Below are 16,368 nucleotides of genomic sequence, written 5' to 3'. Positions count from 1 at the left end.
GCAGCTTTTGGCTTCTAGCTGCACGGTTTGGTATGATCAGCCTTTGTGCATAAAGGAAGGGTCCCAGACGGCAGAACCCTCCCTGCTCCCACTCCAGAATTCCCAATGCAGGAATTCCCAGGTATCCAGACAGACACACAGTCCCCTTTCAACAGAAGGAGCGAGGCCTTTCCTCCTCCTGAAAAGGACTGGGGTATGAGCAAGGCAGCTCTGTTTTTCCAAATTAGATGTTCTAGTGGCTTTTTTCCTGGCCTCTGGGGCACCCCTGCTCTCACCTCCAGAGGTGCCCTTCTGAGCTGCAGAACACTTCCCGGAGCTTCCTGAACATGGCTTACACCAAGGATATTTGGGGACCCAGTGGACAGAGCTGTGGCTGAGCCTCTGTGGCTGGCTCTTGGGGACCCTCCTTAGGGGGCTTCTAGTCTGGGAGGCTGGGTATCCAGTTCAGAGCACAGGCTCCCTGGCAGGGTGCCCTCTGCATGTGTCTCCTGTCCAGCAGCTGCCAGACGGGAGTAGCTGTTGGGTCTAAACACAAAGAGAGCATTGATTACTTAGAGAGGAAAGAGGGCTGCCAGCCAGATGGGGCCAAGCCCGTGGACAGAGGCAGGAGCTGCCAAGGAAAGGGCCAAACGAGGAGAGGGCAGACGCATCCTGCAGCAGACGCAGCACGGTTTCTGCAGGGCCGTGGGATCTTCATGGGGCCCAGCCATGACCTACCAAGTAGCAGGTAGATAGAATCAGAGGGCTCTCGTGTCCAGAAAGAACCCCCAAAACAACCAAAACCAAGAACTTTGGGGGCTGTTACATATCACTTGAGTTCCCCACAAGGCATTTCTGGCACACTGGGCTGAATGCCGCCATCTTTGTTCTTTCTCTTTAACAGGCAAAGCAGGAGCAATGAGTTGAAAAGTTGTAAATAATAAATATATTTATCCCGCTATTTATTTTTTCAATAACTGTGACCTCCTGCACTGTGAATGCTCTGTGATATGAGATTCTTAGTTTAATAAAACTGTCATTAAATTTGAATGAATTGATATTATTGGTTACTAAATACTGGCATGAGTTTATTTTTATTGTGAAGAAAAATCTAAAGTATGAACTAAATCTTTATAAGAAATCTAGCAGTCAGTATTGTAATGCAATATATCAAAATCTGTACACTGTCAATAAAATAAATGAGCACAAGTTGTCTTTCCCTATATAGAGCTTCCATTCACGTTTTAATAGACACAGATTTGTATTTTTGGAACGAATTATTTACACTGGAATAACAGCCATTTGAAACCATTTCAATTTGCATATTGAGAAAAAATAAACTTCAAAAAGGATGAGGGTTGGATCTTTTTAATTATAATGATTGGTAATAAAAAAAAAAAAGCAGAAATCTCATAACTTATCTTGGCTAGCATAAATGAGTCCAGAATAACCGAACCCTTTCCTACCTCATCAGCAAAGCCAGCTTTATGGGCATCGCACCCGTGCAGGCAGGGCCCACACTCAGGCAGACCCCAGGCTTGATTGTCACCATCTTGAAATTCTTAATGATTTTTTGAAAAGGGGGTCCCACATTTTCGTTTTTGCACCGGGCCCTGCAAATTATGTCGCTGGTCTAGCTCATTAGGAATAACGTTATGCCATCAGGTCTTGTGTCATGAGAAGCTGAGATAAGGGTGAGAGGTTCTGGTTTATTCCTTCATTCTCCAAAAGTTTCCTGAGTCCCAGCTGCCATGGGTGACACCAGAAACTTTAATATGCACGTGAATCGCCTGGGCATCTTGTTAAAAAGCAGATTCTGGTTCCGCAGGAATGGGAGGGGGCAAAGATGCTACATTTCTAGCAAGTTCCCCTGTGATGCCAATGCTGCTAGTCCACTTTGAGTAGCAAGGAGATGGATCGGTCCTTCTCAAGGTGTGATCTGGGCACCCGTGCAGGCTCACAAACTCATCTCGGTCTGCAAAAAGAAGAGGAGAGAAACAGAATATAAACATTTATGGCAATGTGGTGAGTAATATCTGAACGTGTTTTTTCATTGCATTTTTCTAGTAATTTTTTATTGTACTTATAAAAATATCAGTCGACAATGAATTAAATTTTAAAAAATCTTTCCCCCAGGTTCAACTTGTAAGAAGTTGGACTTTAGATGACAATCAGAAACCCTTTCATTTTAACTCTTTCCTGTTTCAAGTCAATCCACAGCATATGAGGGACTCTGTCTTGGCAATTCCGGTCCAGTAGGATTTGTGGGTCCTGCAGCCACGTGCTCTTGGTTCTCAGCTTCTCAGTGTCCCTCAGTCCATCTGGCCCTCCGTGGCTTACAAAGCCAGTGAAACGCAGGACGGGTTTGTCCTCATTTTGGAGATGGGGAAAATGAGGTACAGAGAGCGTACGTGCTGTGTGCAGGGTCTCTGGGCTACACACTGTGAGGGCCGGCCTTAGAAGCCACATCTCCTTCCACTGCCTGGGGCTGCCCAGGTAGCAGGTGTTGGGCTGAATCTGTCCCCACCTGGGAGCTCCTCTCCTAGTCAGTTTCACAACTCAGGCTCTATCTGCTCGTTTTTTGATGTTTTCTGAAAGTCGCTCCAGGCAGTTCCAAGTTCACCAGGGTCCTGGTGCAGGTGGTCTGATGGTCCACCGCTGTGAGAAGCAGGCCTTCTCCTGGCTTCTGTCGCCCACGTCTGCTAGCTGGTGTCCTCCAGGCAGAGCAAGGCGAGGAGCAGATTCTGACCTCTCCCCAGTCCCAACCATGAGCTGCCTTCTGAGACTCAGCCCACACCACCTCAGACTGCCTCTGAGGTCGCGCGTCCCACCCTCTGCCCTGAATGTGTCTTCAGACCATGATACCCCTGGGCCCTCATTCTCCTCAGTCACCCTGCAGGTTTAATACTGTGGATTTTGTCCTCCCTAATAAACTCACTCGTCTGCTTCTCCATTCTTGCTCTGTCTCTTCTCCTGGCTTCTCCTCCACCTGCTCTTTAATTGAAGGTGTTTACCTGCCTTCCTACCTGGAGCCTCTTTCTTCTACCATGGTTCTCAATCCTGGCTGCCCATTGGAGTCATCTCTGGAGCTTTAAAACACACAGCCACCCGGGCTTTACCCCAAAGGCAATCAAGCTGGCCTGGGCATCAGGGTTGTAAAAGCTCCCAGGTGATTCTAGCATGCAACCAAGGTTAGGAACCATCGCTCCAGCTCAGCCTTCCCAGACGCAGCGATGATCAGCACCTCCACCACTGTCCCCCAAAGTATGATGCCGGCCCCGAGGTTCTCAGTCCCTCCAAAGCCCTGCACCCACACTTCTCCCCTCCTGTTGGACTCTTCAGCCTCCCAAGTGCCTCAAAGTCAGTGTGATCAAAAATAATCCAATTTTTTGAAGTGGGAAAATGTTCACGGCGGCTTTATTCATAATAGCTACAAACTTGAAACAACGCAAATGTCCATCAACAGGTTGATGGAGTAAAGGAGAATAACTTATAAAGAAAGAAATGCTGAGATTATCAGTAAGGAAAAAAAAATATTCTTAAGCAAATATGGAACTCTGAGTAATAATATGCAGGCTAAAGAGTTTAGGGGTGAAGGGTACTGATGTCTGCATCTTACTTTGAAATGAACTGAAAACATAAGACAGATGGGTGGTGGTGGCCAGGTGTGTGATAGAGCGAGCTTGGTGAAGTGGTGATGGTAGAATGCAGATGGCAGGTATATGGGTGTTCACTGCACGGGTTTTTCGACTTTTCTGTATGTTTGAAATGTTTCATAATAAAATGTTAGGAGAAAAAAGTCAAACTCATGCTCCCACCTCCAATTGCCTCCTGCTCTGCCCCATCTCAGTAGTACCACTGTCTCACCAGTCATCAGCTGCAACATGACAACTCGCACCACCCCTAACACTGGACACGATGATCAGTCTTCTCGTTTCCTCCCTTGCAAGCCTGTTTGCAGCCTCTCACTCCCTCTCTGCTCCAGCATCATGGCCCCACTGTGAGCGTTCGCCTGGTCCATACCACAGGTTCTTGGCTGGCCTCCCTGCCTCCACCCTCCCTCTCTTCCCAATCCAGCCTCTGCTCAGCAGCCAGAGGGATCTTCTGAAGGAGGAGTCTGATGCGTCCCTCTCCTGCTTGGAAACATTCAATGACTCCCAATTGCCTCAGTGGGATATTTCAGCCCCTCCACGACCATCAACCATCGTCTTCTCCCTCTTTGTCTTGTGTGACTCTGCCCATCCTCATGGTGGTGCCTCTGCTTAAAACAGTTTCCCCACCCCTTATCCTCCAGAGGAGGGCCACACTTCTTCCTTCAAGGCCTTCCTAGACACCCCCAGGCCAGAATGAATCACCTGTCTCTATTTTTTTAATCTTTTGTTTGTAAGATTGCTTTTATTATTGTTTGGCAATTATGCATTGGGAATGTTCTAGAACAGTCTCAATTTGAAATATACTCACCCATGGCACCCACCAACCATAGAAGGGCACCGATTTGGGGGTGTCTAAACTACATTTCTCAGATGGGTCTAGAAGCTAGAAAGAGCACAAAGTATTTTGTCACTCACTGATTCATTCAACAAATACATACTGAAGGCCGACTCTGTACCAAGCATCAGGCTAACTGGTTGCAGAGATGGAAGGCCCACCTCCGACCACTTCAAGGAACCCCCAAGTTCTGAGAGGGAGTGAGCTCAGGAGGCAGGAGCCCAGAGAAGGACACCCAGTCATCCTGGCAGTCAGGGGAGACATCAACTCAAGCTGAGACTTAACAGACAGGGAGAGTCAGAAGCTGTAATGGTGAATAACATATGCTCAAGACGTGAGCCATGCATAAGGGAGCACGTTTAACTCACATCAGATATTTCATGATTTAAAAAGAGGCAATGAATAACCAGGAAAAAATATGACATGGAGGTGTTCAAATATTTCCAAGTAACTCAAGGTGGAACATTCATGAGGACTGTGGTAGGCAGAAGAATGGCCCCCAAAGAAGTCCACGTCCGCATTCCCAGAACCTGTGAATATGTCATCTTACAAGGCAAAGGGGACTTTGCAGGTATGATCAAGTTAAGGATCTTGAGATAGGAGATTATGCTGGATCATCTTGGTGGGCTCGATGTATTCACAAGGGTCCTCATAAGAGGAAGGCAGGAGGGTCAGAGAGAGAAGGGATTGTGATGATGGAAGCAGAGGTCAGAGTGAGGTGGCGCCACAAGCCAAGGAATGCCGGCAGCCTCTAGAAGCAGGAAAAGGCAGGCAACTTTCTCCCCTAGGTCCTTCAGAAGGAAAACAGCCCTGCTGACACCTTGATTTTAGCCCACTGAGACCCAGTTTGAACTTGTGACCTCCGGGACTATAAATACACTTGTGGCACTTTAAGCCACTAATTTGTGGTCGTTTGTTACAGCAGCCACAGGAAACGCTTACAAGGCCTATGAGTGAGGGTGGGATGAGACAAAGAGGGAGATGCTGACGGAGGCTGAGTCTTCCAGGACCTCCAGGAGGTCAGGCAGTGGGGAGCCACTGAAGGCTGCCACAGGACAGTGGCTGCTGTGGATCCCAACATCTGAACAACCTCTCTGGCTACAGTGAGGAGAACAGCTGGGCCAGGGGCGTGGTGGCAAGACTAGAAGAAGAGCAATCAACCAGGAGTCCGAAAGCCAGAAAAGAGGAGAGGACGCTTGCAGAGAGGAGAGATTGGGGAAGCGCAGGTGCTCCGTGTTCTCCAAGGGACTTGTTGGCTTGTGTGTAGGTGCTGTCGCCCACAGGATTCGGGAGCCAATTATGGAGACAAGGGAGAAAGTGGGGGAGACGAAGACTCCCAGCTTCCCCACAGGGAAGCTCGAGGGAGGAGCAGGTTGGGGCCTGTGGGATGTTAGCTATGTAACTTAGACCCTCAAAGACCTGCCCCCTCCTCTGCAAAACTAGGGTCCTAAAACCTGCCGCACAAGGTCGTTGAGCCCACGAGGTGAGATCACGGATCCTGACTGCCTCGCCCAGCACATCCGATTTAGCAAACACCCAGGAAAGACAGCTATTCTTGCAGGCAAAACAGACACCATGCAACAGACATGAACCACTCCATCTAAAGGCTTACCTCTTGATCCCTCGCTGCTTTCTCTCTAGGAGGTTTATCTCCCCTGGGAGAAGGGGAGGGCACACACCTGACCTCTTAGGGGATGAACACAGGCTTGCGAGTGGAGAGGATTTTTGGGGTTCGGTTAGTACACCAAGAACCAAGCCTGTGGGGCTGGGCTGAAGGTTTCTCGCACAGTGGGGAGACGACCTGCCTGCCTTGAGACTCAGCCCTGGGGCCTGGGGAGGAAGAGAGAAAGGGAGAGGGAGGTGGGGTGGGATGGTCCCTAACTGCCTTCCTGGGGATGCGCCCTGGGAGGGAGAGTACAGGAGCTGAAACCTGGGGGAGCAGAGGGCCAAGGGCTTTTGTGACAGTCTCTCTGACTCAGTGTTAGTCAGGCTCCTCTGAACTCGCTTCTCAATGAGGCCCTGACTTTTGGGCTGTCATGTTCATCTCTGCATTGTCCAATTTTAGCAAGAATCCCGCTAAGTCAGTGTTGCCCGAATCCCTCATCCTCCATACTGGTCACCCTCAACGTCTGATCAGGGTCCTCCTCCTCCACTGACCCCGGGGGACATCTGATCTCCTGGCCTGCCTTCAGCAAGAACCCTGCTGGGTCAGTTTAGCCAAAATCCTCCTGAACCCTGATGTTTCCTCTTAGTGATTTTCCCTCCACTGACCCCCACCCTGCTCCTTGGACATAAATTCCCACTTTTCCATGTTGTATTCAAATTTGAGCCCAATCTTTCTCCCACACTATAAGACCCCATTGCAGTGCATATGCCCCATATGCCCGTCGCAGTGACCCTCGTTGAATAAAGTCTGCCTTGTTCTTTAACGAATATCATGAGTAATTCTTTCTTTAACACTTACCCCACTCTGCCCTGGGGCCTCTGAGAGGAGGCGCTGTGCATGGTGGTCAGAGCCCACGGGGCGGCCAGCAGAGTCCCAGGGCGGGCAGCACGACCAGGCGTGCAGAGAGGCTGCTCCCCAGGTGCAGGGCCCAGCGCGCCCCCCAGGGGGGCTGCTGACCTGCAAGTCGGGGCAGACCTGGGCCTCTAGCCCAGGGAACTGGATGTGGCCAAGGCTGAGGGGTCCAAGGGCCAGCGAGGCTCCCTGAGGCTGAGTCAGGTGGAGAGCTGTGACCAGGCCAGGACTGTCCCCGTGCAGCACTGAAAGTCACATGTCCTGGGAAACCCCTCAGGCCGGGGCAGACTCAGATGGTTGGTCTCCCCAGGCCAGGGTCAGGTTCGCAGGCATGCGACCCATGCGGTCACAAGAGCCCATGCTGAGAGGGTCCCACAGTGAGAAGGGTCTCGTGCTTGGTTTAACGGTCTGCTGTCATCTTGAAATCTGCAACACTTTCTGAGCAAGGGGTTGCACGTTTTCACTTTCCACTGGGTCACACACATCATGTAGCAGCCCTGCCCTCAGCCAAGTTCCCTGTGAGGACCACACCCTGCAGTGGCAGCATCTGAGGCTTCCGTGGACGAGACCCTGGGAGGCAGGGACACCACACCCTCCTTTCTGGTCCTCTACATCACCTTGTCCAAGGCGGCATTAATTAATGGCAGCTGAACTGAACCCAAACTTCCCCAAACTTCCCCTGCCCAGGGGCAGGGCACAGGATGGAAGGCACTGCAGAGTCCACGGAGCTGGGCACCTGTTCTACTCTTATAAAAATCAATAAAGGAAAAAAAAATTAGTCAATAAAGGGAAATTGACATTTGTCACAAGCCTTACTACTCTACATACGCTGTGAGCCACCTTCCATATAATCATCACAAGCAGCTGTGGGGTAGGATGCCTCCACCTGTCTTCCAGAAAAGGAAACCTGGGCCCAGAGAGGCTAAGAACCTTGCCCAAGGTCACACAGCGGGCAAGAGCGGAGCTGAGATGGCACAGGACTGTGCTGTGTGATGCTGAAGCAGCCAGAGCAGCTGTCTCCCCAGCACCCAGCCCGCCCCATAGCAGCTCTTCAAGGAAATGAGTCCACTGTTGGGATGCTCTTACCTGAGGTTCCAGGAGCTTCCTGCTGAGTGGGCACCTTTCTGGGGACGCTCACTCGGGGTGACAGCAGGAGCCCAGGCTGGGCCGTGACCCAACCCCACTAGCGTTGGGGTTTCCTCTCAGATGGACTGGCCTGCTGACCCCTGTGACTTTAAATGAAGCAGCATGGTTTTTCTTCCGAGGAAGAAGGCCCGAGGACACCATGCTTGATTTTCAGGGGAAGTAGATAGCCCCAAACGGGGGAAGTGAGATAGGAATAAATCACTACTCACCCCCAAGTAGTTACGGAACATCTTTTGGCCAAGCACCCTCTACAAGGAAGTATAAGATACAGACCTCGCCTCGAGGCCAAAGATAAATGAGGAAGATTAGCAACTATTAGCAATTAGAGCCGCTCTCGCTCTCGAGGTGGGCACTGAAGCTTTCTGAGGCAGTAATTCATTTTTCCCTCATCACTATCTTGAGAGGCAAGTAGGGTCCTACCTCCAGGCCCTTACTCACACAGTCACCTCCCCCTCGGATGCCCTTCCCTTATTTCTACCTGTTGAAATCTTACTCCAGGAGAATGCCAAAGAACAGTGGCTTAGACAGGATGGGATTTTATTTCTCTCTCACGTAGCAGACGAGGGTGCTCAGTCCAGGCTGGTGTGGCACTCCATGGCGTCAGTGACCCAGCCTCCTTCTCTGTTTTTGCTCTGTCTTCCTCAGCGTAGGGCTTCTGCCTCATAGTCCAAAACGGCTGCCGACCTTCATCTTGACTGTAACCTCATGAGAGATCCTGAGTCAGACCCAACTGGTTAAGCTCCTCCCGAGTTACTGACCCATGGAAACTGTAAGATTAAAAAAAAAAAAATGCTTATTGTTGTTTAAAGCTGTTAAATTTGGGGGTAATTTGTTATGCATCAATGGGTAACTAATACCCTGTGGATACAGGTTTTATTTCATTTATTCACCTGTCCTGAGCCCCCAACCCTGGGCACACGTGGATGAATCAGACATGGTTAAAGATTGCCTACCAGAACATGAGGAGTTCCTCAGGGGAGGGGACAGAAATCGTGTCATGTGTGTCCTTGCCCTTGGAACTCTCTCCCCACCTTGACGCACAGTAGGGTCACAGAACCTGGCACACAGTGGGGGCTCTGCTTCCCGGAGAACAGCCTCAGCCACCTGGCTTGCCTTCTGGTTCATGAGCCAACTGAGAGATGATGAGTTGCTAATGCTCGATCATCTGGCCTCTTGTCAAAAATGTGTATTTGTTTCCCAGAAGTCACTGTTTCGGTCTCTTTCCATTCCCTCACTCCAAGTGCTGCCAAGAGGAGGGACCTGACAACCAGGCGAGTGGGAGTCTTTCCCGAGCCCGGCCGCCTTCCCACGCCCACAGCTGGTGTTAGGGGCTGAGTCCTTCAAGGCCCTGGAGGGCTGCCTCCTCCCCTAGGCTCCCCAGTCAGCCTTCACTGGGAGGAGGGAGCAAAGAAAATGATCTTGAAAAACGACTCCCTCATGCCGAATATTTATGAACCACATTGTCAGAGCAACTTGAATGATGTTTATAACTCACGCCTTGTTTTCTTAAATAATAAAATACACAAGACTCTACAATAAATTCCACGTAGCCCAGTGATTCCCGCAGAGTGCTTTCACTGACTTTTGCCAAACTCTCGTATCTGTAACCAACCATGGTTGCAATTGAGGAACAACAGGAATGCTGTAAATTGACATAGTATTGTCTACACTAGTGGGTACAATCGAAGCAAAACAATAAAGATGTAAGTCAGAACTTTACTCTTTCATTGATGACGTGAATGACTTCTCTGCAGAATCAATGGTTTTTGAAAACTGGAAGAATATTGGCTTAATTTTTTCTACTTTTCATAACATAATGACTAAAGATATGGCACGCTTTTAAAAACAGCTTTTTTGAAGTGCAATTGACATGCAATAATTGTACACGTTTAAAGTGTACAATTTGATAAGTCTTAATATATATAAATATTCATGAAACTAGCACCACAATCAAAATAATGAATATATCGATCAACCCCAAATGTCTCCTTATGTATGACCTTGTTGTCCTGGTCATTTCTACGCAGATATAGTGGACACTGTTGGTTAATCTACCCAACATCCATTCTCTCCTTCCTTCTCAAGAGAATCTTAATTTTGATCAGATTTCAAGCCCTCCCCAACATGGTCTAGGGGAAGGTCACCTGCAAGCCCAGGACCAAGTATGGATCTAATTACAGATCCTAATGACCTAAGTCGGCCAATCACACTATATGGCCTTCTATTCCATGCTGAGGAGAGAGCCTTTTCCCCTTTCCTGCAGGATGGACCCAGAGACCATGATCACAGTTGCCACTGGAAACTGTCATGGAACCATAGGAGAACTAGCCTGAGGATGGAGTCAATGCTGAGGAGGCGAGAGCAGAGAGAGGGACCAAGCCTGAGTGATGGATGGCACTGTTGGGTCCCTGATGGTTTTGCTGCTGGGACTGCCTGTAAGAGGCAGCTTCCAAAGTGGCTCCCAATGATATCTGCCTCCTGGTCTTCACATCTTTGTTTAATCCCCTCCCCTTGAGTGTGGGCAGGACCTATGACTTGTTCCCAAGAGAATAGGGCAAGGGTAATGGAATGTCACTTCCAGATTAGGTTATGTAAGGCTGTGATGTCCATCTTGCTAGAAGACTCTCTCTTGCCTTCTCTGCTTGCACACTTTGATGAAGTAAGGTGCCATGTTGGAGAGTTCCACAGGGCAAGGCATTGAAGACAGCCTCCAGCAAACAGTCAGCAGGGAACTGAGGCCCCTCAAGAGATTGAATCCTGCCAACAACCATTTGCATTTGGAAGCAGATCCTTCCCTAGTTGAGCCTTCAGATGAGACCCCAGCCCTAGCACCAACTTGACTGCAGCCTGTGAGAGACCCTGAAGCAGAGGCAACCATCAAAATTGTGCCAAGACTCCCAACTCACAGAGATTGTAAGATAATAAATGTGTGTTGTTTTAAGGCACTAAATTTGGGGGTAATTTGTTACACAGCAATAGATAACTAATGCACTTCCCTATCTCTAGGCTTCAAGTTATGCAAAACAATCCCTTTCCTTCGTACTCAATCCACTCAGAGTCAGGACTTTCTGTCACTTAAACCCAAGAACATCCTCCTACGGGATGTCTCATCCCACTAGCATGAAAATTCCTCAAGGACAGGACCTCCATGACCTCCCAGTGCCTCACTGGTGTCACGATTTTGTAGACTCTATGAATTAAGGACATTCTTGACCCTAATTTTAGCTCATCTTCTGAAAGCACAAAGCAGGGACAATCCTCACAATGGCACAGAATCCAGAAATGGAGAAGCCTTTCTCCATGGTTACAAGTCGTTTTTATTTAGCCAGCAAGAGTTTATTAAGTGCCTGCTGTTTGTAGAACCCTCCACTGGATATTGGCCGGGGGGAGAGAAAAAATGAAAAAGTAAGTTGTATTTCCTGCTCCCAAGGAGCCTGCCCTCAGTGAAGGATAATTGAAGCCTGAGAACCTTATACGTAGTGTCTGGAAATATGTAACAAGTACAGGGGAAGAGGGCACTTCAGTTGGGAGCAGATAGGCTTCAGGGATGGACCTTGGAGTCAGATGAACAGACTCAGCTGGTTGTCTGGGTTCCCAGAGAAAGATCTTGGAAGCCTACAGTTTCTGCCGCAGTGATGGGTGGGGCTGGCCGAGGGGAAATGGGACACCAGGCAAGAAGCTGCCCCAATAATCCAGGTTGGGGGCTGGTTTAAAAGCTTTTCGGGGTATCTCCTCAGCTCATGAGCACCCTCTCTCTCTGAGATTGCCTACTGCTTCTGAGACAGACAAGATGTGCAGATTATCCCTCCAGAGAATGAGGAATTGAGACTGCAGGGGGCTGGTCAGTCTCTGTATAGCTGTGACTGAGACATGCAAACTTGGGGGTTGTGGGGTGCTCTGTCCTCAGAGAGGAAGGAAGAGAGACAGGGACCTGCACAGAGAGGACTATGAGACAGAATCCTAGAGAGTGATGCCTAAGACTGCTTGCGTGGTCCCTGGGGAGAGACCCAGAGCATGTTTGTCAGGGCCCCATCCCTTCCAGAACCTGGGGAATCCCTGAGTGCCCCAGGTTCCACGAGGCACAGCTGCACCTGTGTCAGATTCACCTTGCTGCCACATGGAGTCTTGGAGCAGACAGAGGTAAGGAGGCCCCCGTCAGATCCCAGGCCAGCCCCCATAGGGTGACCAGGCCCCCAGAAGGGCTTCTTTAGCCAGTATGATGTTTTAGAAATCAGAAACTGTCCTATAAAAATCCAGATTTCCAGTACTTTTTTTAAATTGTAAGGCCTTGTATGCCCAGGCCTGCATTCCTGCTGGGCAGCTGTCAGTGAGAACCGAGAAGAGGCTGCCACTTTCGCCAGACCTGGTCCCCAGGTGACCCCAGCCCCCGCCCAGTGGGCGCAGACATTTTGTTCCTGGCTGACCCCGAGGATACTGACTGCTTTTGCAATAATAAAGTTCCCTCCCTCTTTTTAAAGATTTCTCCAAAGTAACAGAGAATGGAGTTGTGGGGCTTGTTGGGAGTCAGAAGAAGATGGAAAAAAGCCATAGAACGAGCTATTTTTGCAAATCCAAATATCTCAAACAGCAACCACTTTATCATATTTCACGATATTGCCAGTCAGGAATTCAGGCAGGGTTTGTCCGGGGACTCTCCTGTGCCATATGGTGTGGACACAGGTCACTGCATGGTATTTAGCTAGCAGATGGGCTGGTCTGGAGGGCCCAAGATGGCTTCACTCACACCTCTGGTGCCTTGGTTGATCTGCCCGAGGTTCCCAGCCAGAGGCCGAGGAGGAGTTGAGCCCAGTTTGTCTGATTCCACAGCTCTGCCCTCCTGCCCCTCCCCCAGCCCTTCTCCACGCCCCAGCAGCTGACCCACGGGGCCTCTACGTCCGTAGGGACCGACCAATGGGCTCCCAAGCCCCCTGCCTTCCAGTTGGCTTTGGCAATTGGGGGGCCCACTGCAAGAGGTTGGAGGGAGGGAGGAAAGTCAGAGTATATATTTTCTTGGCTGTGTCCCTGGACTGAGGGTCTCTGCTCCCCTCCCCTGCGGTCTTTCTACAGGACAGAACTCTCTGCTTCTGCTTTTGGTAATCACCCCCTCTCCTCATCTTCGGGCTGAGGAAGGTAACAGATCTGAGGGTTACTGCACCCTCCCTTCTAATTCCCCGCCTACACCTTTATTAAACCCTCCTCAAATGATCCCCGTCAGAAGTGCTGTTTGTTTCCCGTGAGATCTGACTGATGCATTAAGGGCCTTAGTCACAGTGTAAATAATAGCTGATACTTATTGAGCACTATGCCAGGATATGTTCTAAGCCCCTTACCTACATTAGTTCATGCAACCCTCACGGCAGCCCTACGAGGTAGGCACTGTTACTATCCCATCTCACAGATGAGGAAACTCAAGCACAGAGAGGCAAAGCCACCTGCCTAAGGTTACACAGTCACCAAGTGGCAGCGCTGGGATTTGAACCTGGGCAGTCTGCCTCAAGCCCTGCTTTCATCGACTGCTCCTTATAGGTGGGAAACTTGTGTTGAAAGAACATGTTCTGTTTCCTTAAAGGCTCTTATCCAACTCAGGGCAAGGTTTGGGGGGTTTTGAAAAGGAAGACTGTGCCATGAGACTTTTTTTTTCACTAATAACCCCCAGAAACTCCAGCGAGGCTTGGAGTTGACCTCCTGGGTGACCTTCCCCTGAGAATTCCCACACTCCTCCTCGGGACTGGGTCGATTTGTCCTCCTCTGTGTGGAGGGAGGAGGAGAACGAGGAGCATGTGGAGGCGACAGCACCCCATGAGGACCCTAGAGATGCCAACCAGCCTCTTATATCTGGGGGCAGTAAGTCGAAGGTTTACCTCTTCTTCCTAGAGTCCTGCCACTACTTGGCGTCCTCCAGACCCAGCGGGAGTGGAAGATGGAGGGAGGGGCTGCAGTCGTGGAGAGCCTGGAGGCTTTGGGTGACGACTAACAGAAACCCGACTCAGATTGTGTTTGAGTTTTTAAAAAAGGAAAAGAAAATAAAAAGGATTGTGTTGGTTCTTGTCACTGAGACGTCTAATGGGGCAGCTGGCTTTAAGCATGTCAGAATCCAGGCCTCAAGGGATGTCACTAGGGCACAGTCTCTCTCTGCACTCCTTCCCTTCCTCTTGGCTTTCTTCTCTAGTACAATTTTACCACATGGTGGCCCAGGTGGCTATTGGGCTGCCCTAAGTTTATACTGTTCCAGCTTGAGGCCAGCTTGGGGTTGGGGGAGACTGCTGACGGTCCCTGACAGCACCAACAAAAAGTCCCAGGGAGGGATCTTATTGGTCTAATTTGGGGCATGTGCTCATCCATGAACCAATCATTGTTCTCGGTGAGTGTAGGGCTCTGATTGGCCAGACCAGAATCATGTGTTCCCTCTAAAATGGGGATAGGGGGTCGTCTTCTCCACCTGAACCCAACTGGGGAGAGGTGGCTCCTCAAAGTGACACCAGGCAGTGGGGTACTGTTAACAAAAAAAGGCGAGGGTAGGGGGAAGGAGCTTGCTGAGGGCAAGCTTGGCAGAGGCCACAGCTTAAAGGGGTTGCTCAGATTTCTGGAATCTTGGCAACCTCCTCTTTGGTCAGTTACTAGCAACAAGGTCAGGGTGGGGCCTCATCTGGTGTCCACCTTCCAGAGCAGGTGAGCAGTGGGCCTCTGTGGGGACCTGATGAGAGCCTTGGGGCTGGTCCCCTGGAACCCAGGCTTTAAGGGACTTGTCTTGAGTTTCTCAGCAGTGGTCCAGGGAGCTGAAGGAAATCTTTATTTGGGAGGGACATGGAAAAGCGGGGTTACTCACAGTGTAGGTCAGCCTGGAAGGGCCTAAAGGACTGTTCTAGGTGTGATAGTTGGATAGACCTCATCCCTGGGGCCCAGGGAGGCCTGGGAGTGGCCTACGGGCTTGTTTTAGCAAAAGCAAAGGACTAATAATGGTACCCTGGAGGGAATGCCACCTTGCCACTCCATCTTTATTCATCACTTTCACAGATGAGACAGCTGGGGCACCAGGAGGTGATTGGCCTGAGATTCCCAGCTGGAAGTCCTTGGACTTGAAAACAAGTCTGTCCCCAAAGCCGATGTTTTCAAACAGGAAGCTCCAGCCCTGTCCAGGGAGATGTGGAGAAGATGATTCTTGTCCAGGGAGGAGACAGGCTAGCCTCTGGGGGAGAGGAAAGGTCAATGGAGCATGGTTATGACCTAATGAGGGGGCCAGTAGGGATCTGGGCAGTGGAGGAAGTGATGTGGCCGGAGCAGTCCAGGTGGCCTCCTGGAGGCTGTGTTTTTAAAATAAAATAACAGTTGAATTGAGATATAATTCACACACTATACAATTCACCCACTTAAAGTGTATAATTCAATGGTTTTTAGCATAGCCACAAAGTTGTGCAACCATCACCACAATCGTTGTTAGAACAGTTTCTTTGCCGCTCCCCAAAAATCCCCTGTAACCACGAGCAGTCACTCCCCATTCTCGTCTCTTCCCCCAGCCTCTAGCAACCACCGATTTACCTTCTGTCTCTATGGATTCTGGACATTTCATATAAATGGAATCTTACAATACGTGGTCCTTTTGTGACTGGCTTCTTTCATTGGCGTAATGTTTTCTAGGTTCATCCACATTGTAGCGTGTGTCAGTACTTCATTCCTTTTTATGGCCGAATAATATTCCATTGTATGGATATACAACATTTTGTTTATCCATTCTTCAGTTGATGGACATTTGGATGGTTTCCACTTTTTGGCTATTATGAATAATGCTGCTGTGAACATTCATGTACAAATTTTTATGTGAACATACATGTTATTTCTCTTGGGCATACACCCAGGAGTGGAACTGCTGGGTCATGTGGTGAGTCTATGTTTCACCTTCTGAGAAACTGCCAGACTGTTTCCCAAAGCAGCTGCACCATTTTCCATTCCCACCAGGAGGCTGCACTTTTCATGTATTTATGGATGTGCATTCTTTTCTCTCTAACTGCTGCCAGGCTGACATGGCGTGAACACCAGGAGAGACGGGGAGGAGGGTGTGAGGGGAGAGCCCAGGGCAGAGGCGTGGCGGGCAAAGAGGCCCCCTGATGCTTTTACCAGAGCCCCGGGCTTCAGTCCCATCTGCACCTCAACTTGCTGTGTGGCCTCGGACGAGTCACCTCCTCTCTTTAAGTCTCAGTTTCCTAATCTATAAAATGAAGGCATTAGACCAGTGGGTCTCA

This window comes from Ceratotherium simum, chromosome 24, assembly GCF_057802395.1.
Source record: "Ceratotherium simum simum isolate JZ-2026a chromosome 24, ASM5780239v1, whole genome shotgun sequence".
Classification (NCBI taxonomy): Eukaryota; Metazoa; Chordata; class Mammalia; order Perissodactyla; family Rhinocerotidae; genus Ceratotherium; species Ceratotherium simum.
Note: the sequence above shows the minus strand (reverse complement) of the source record.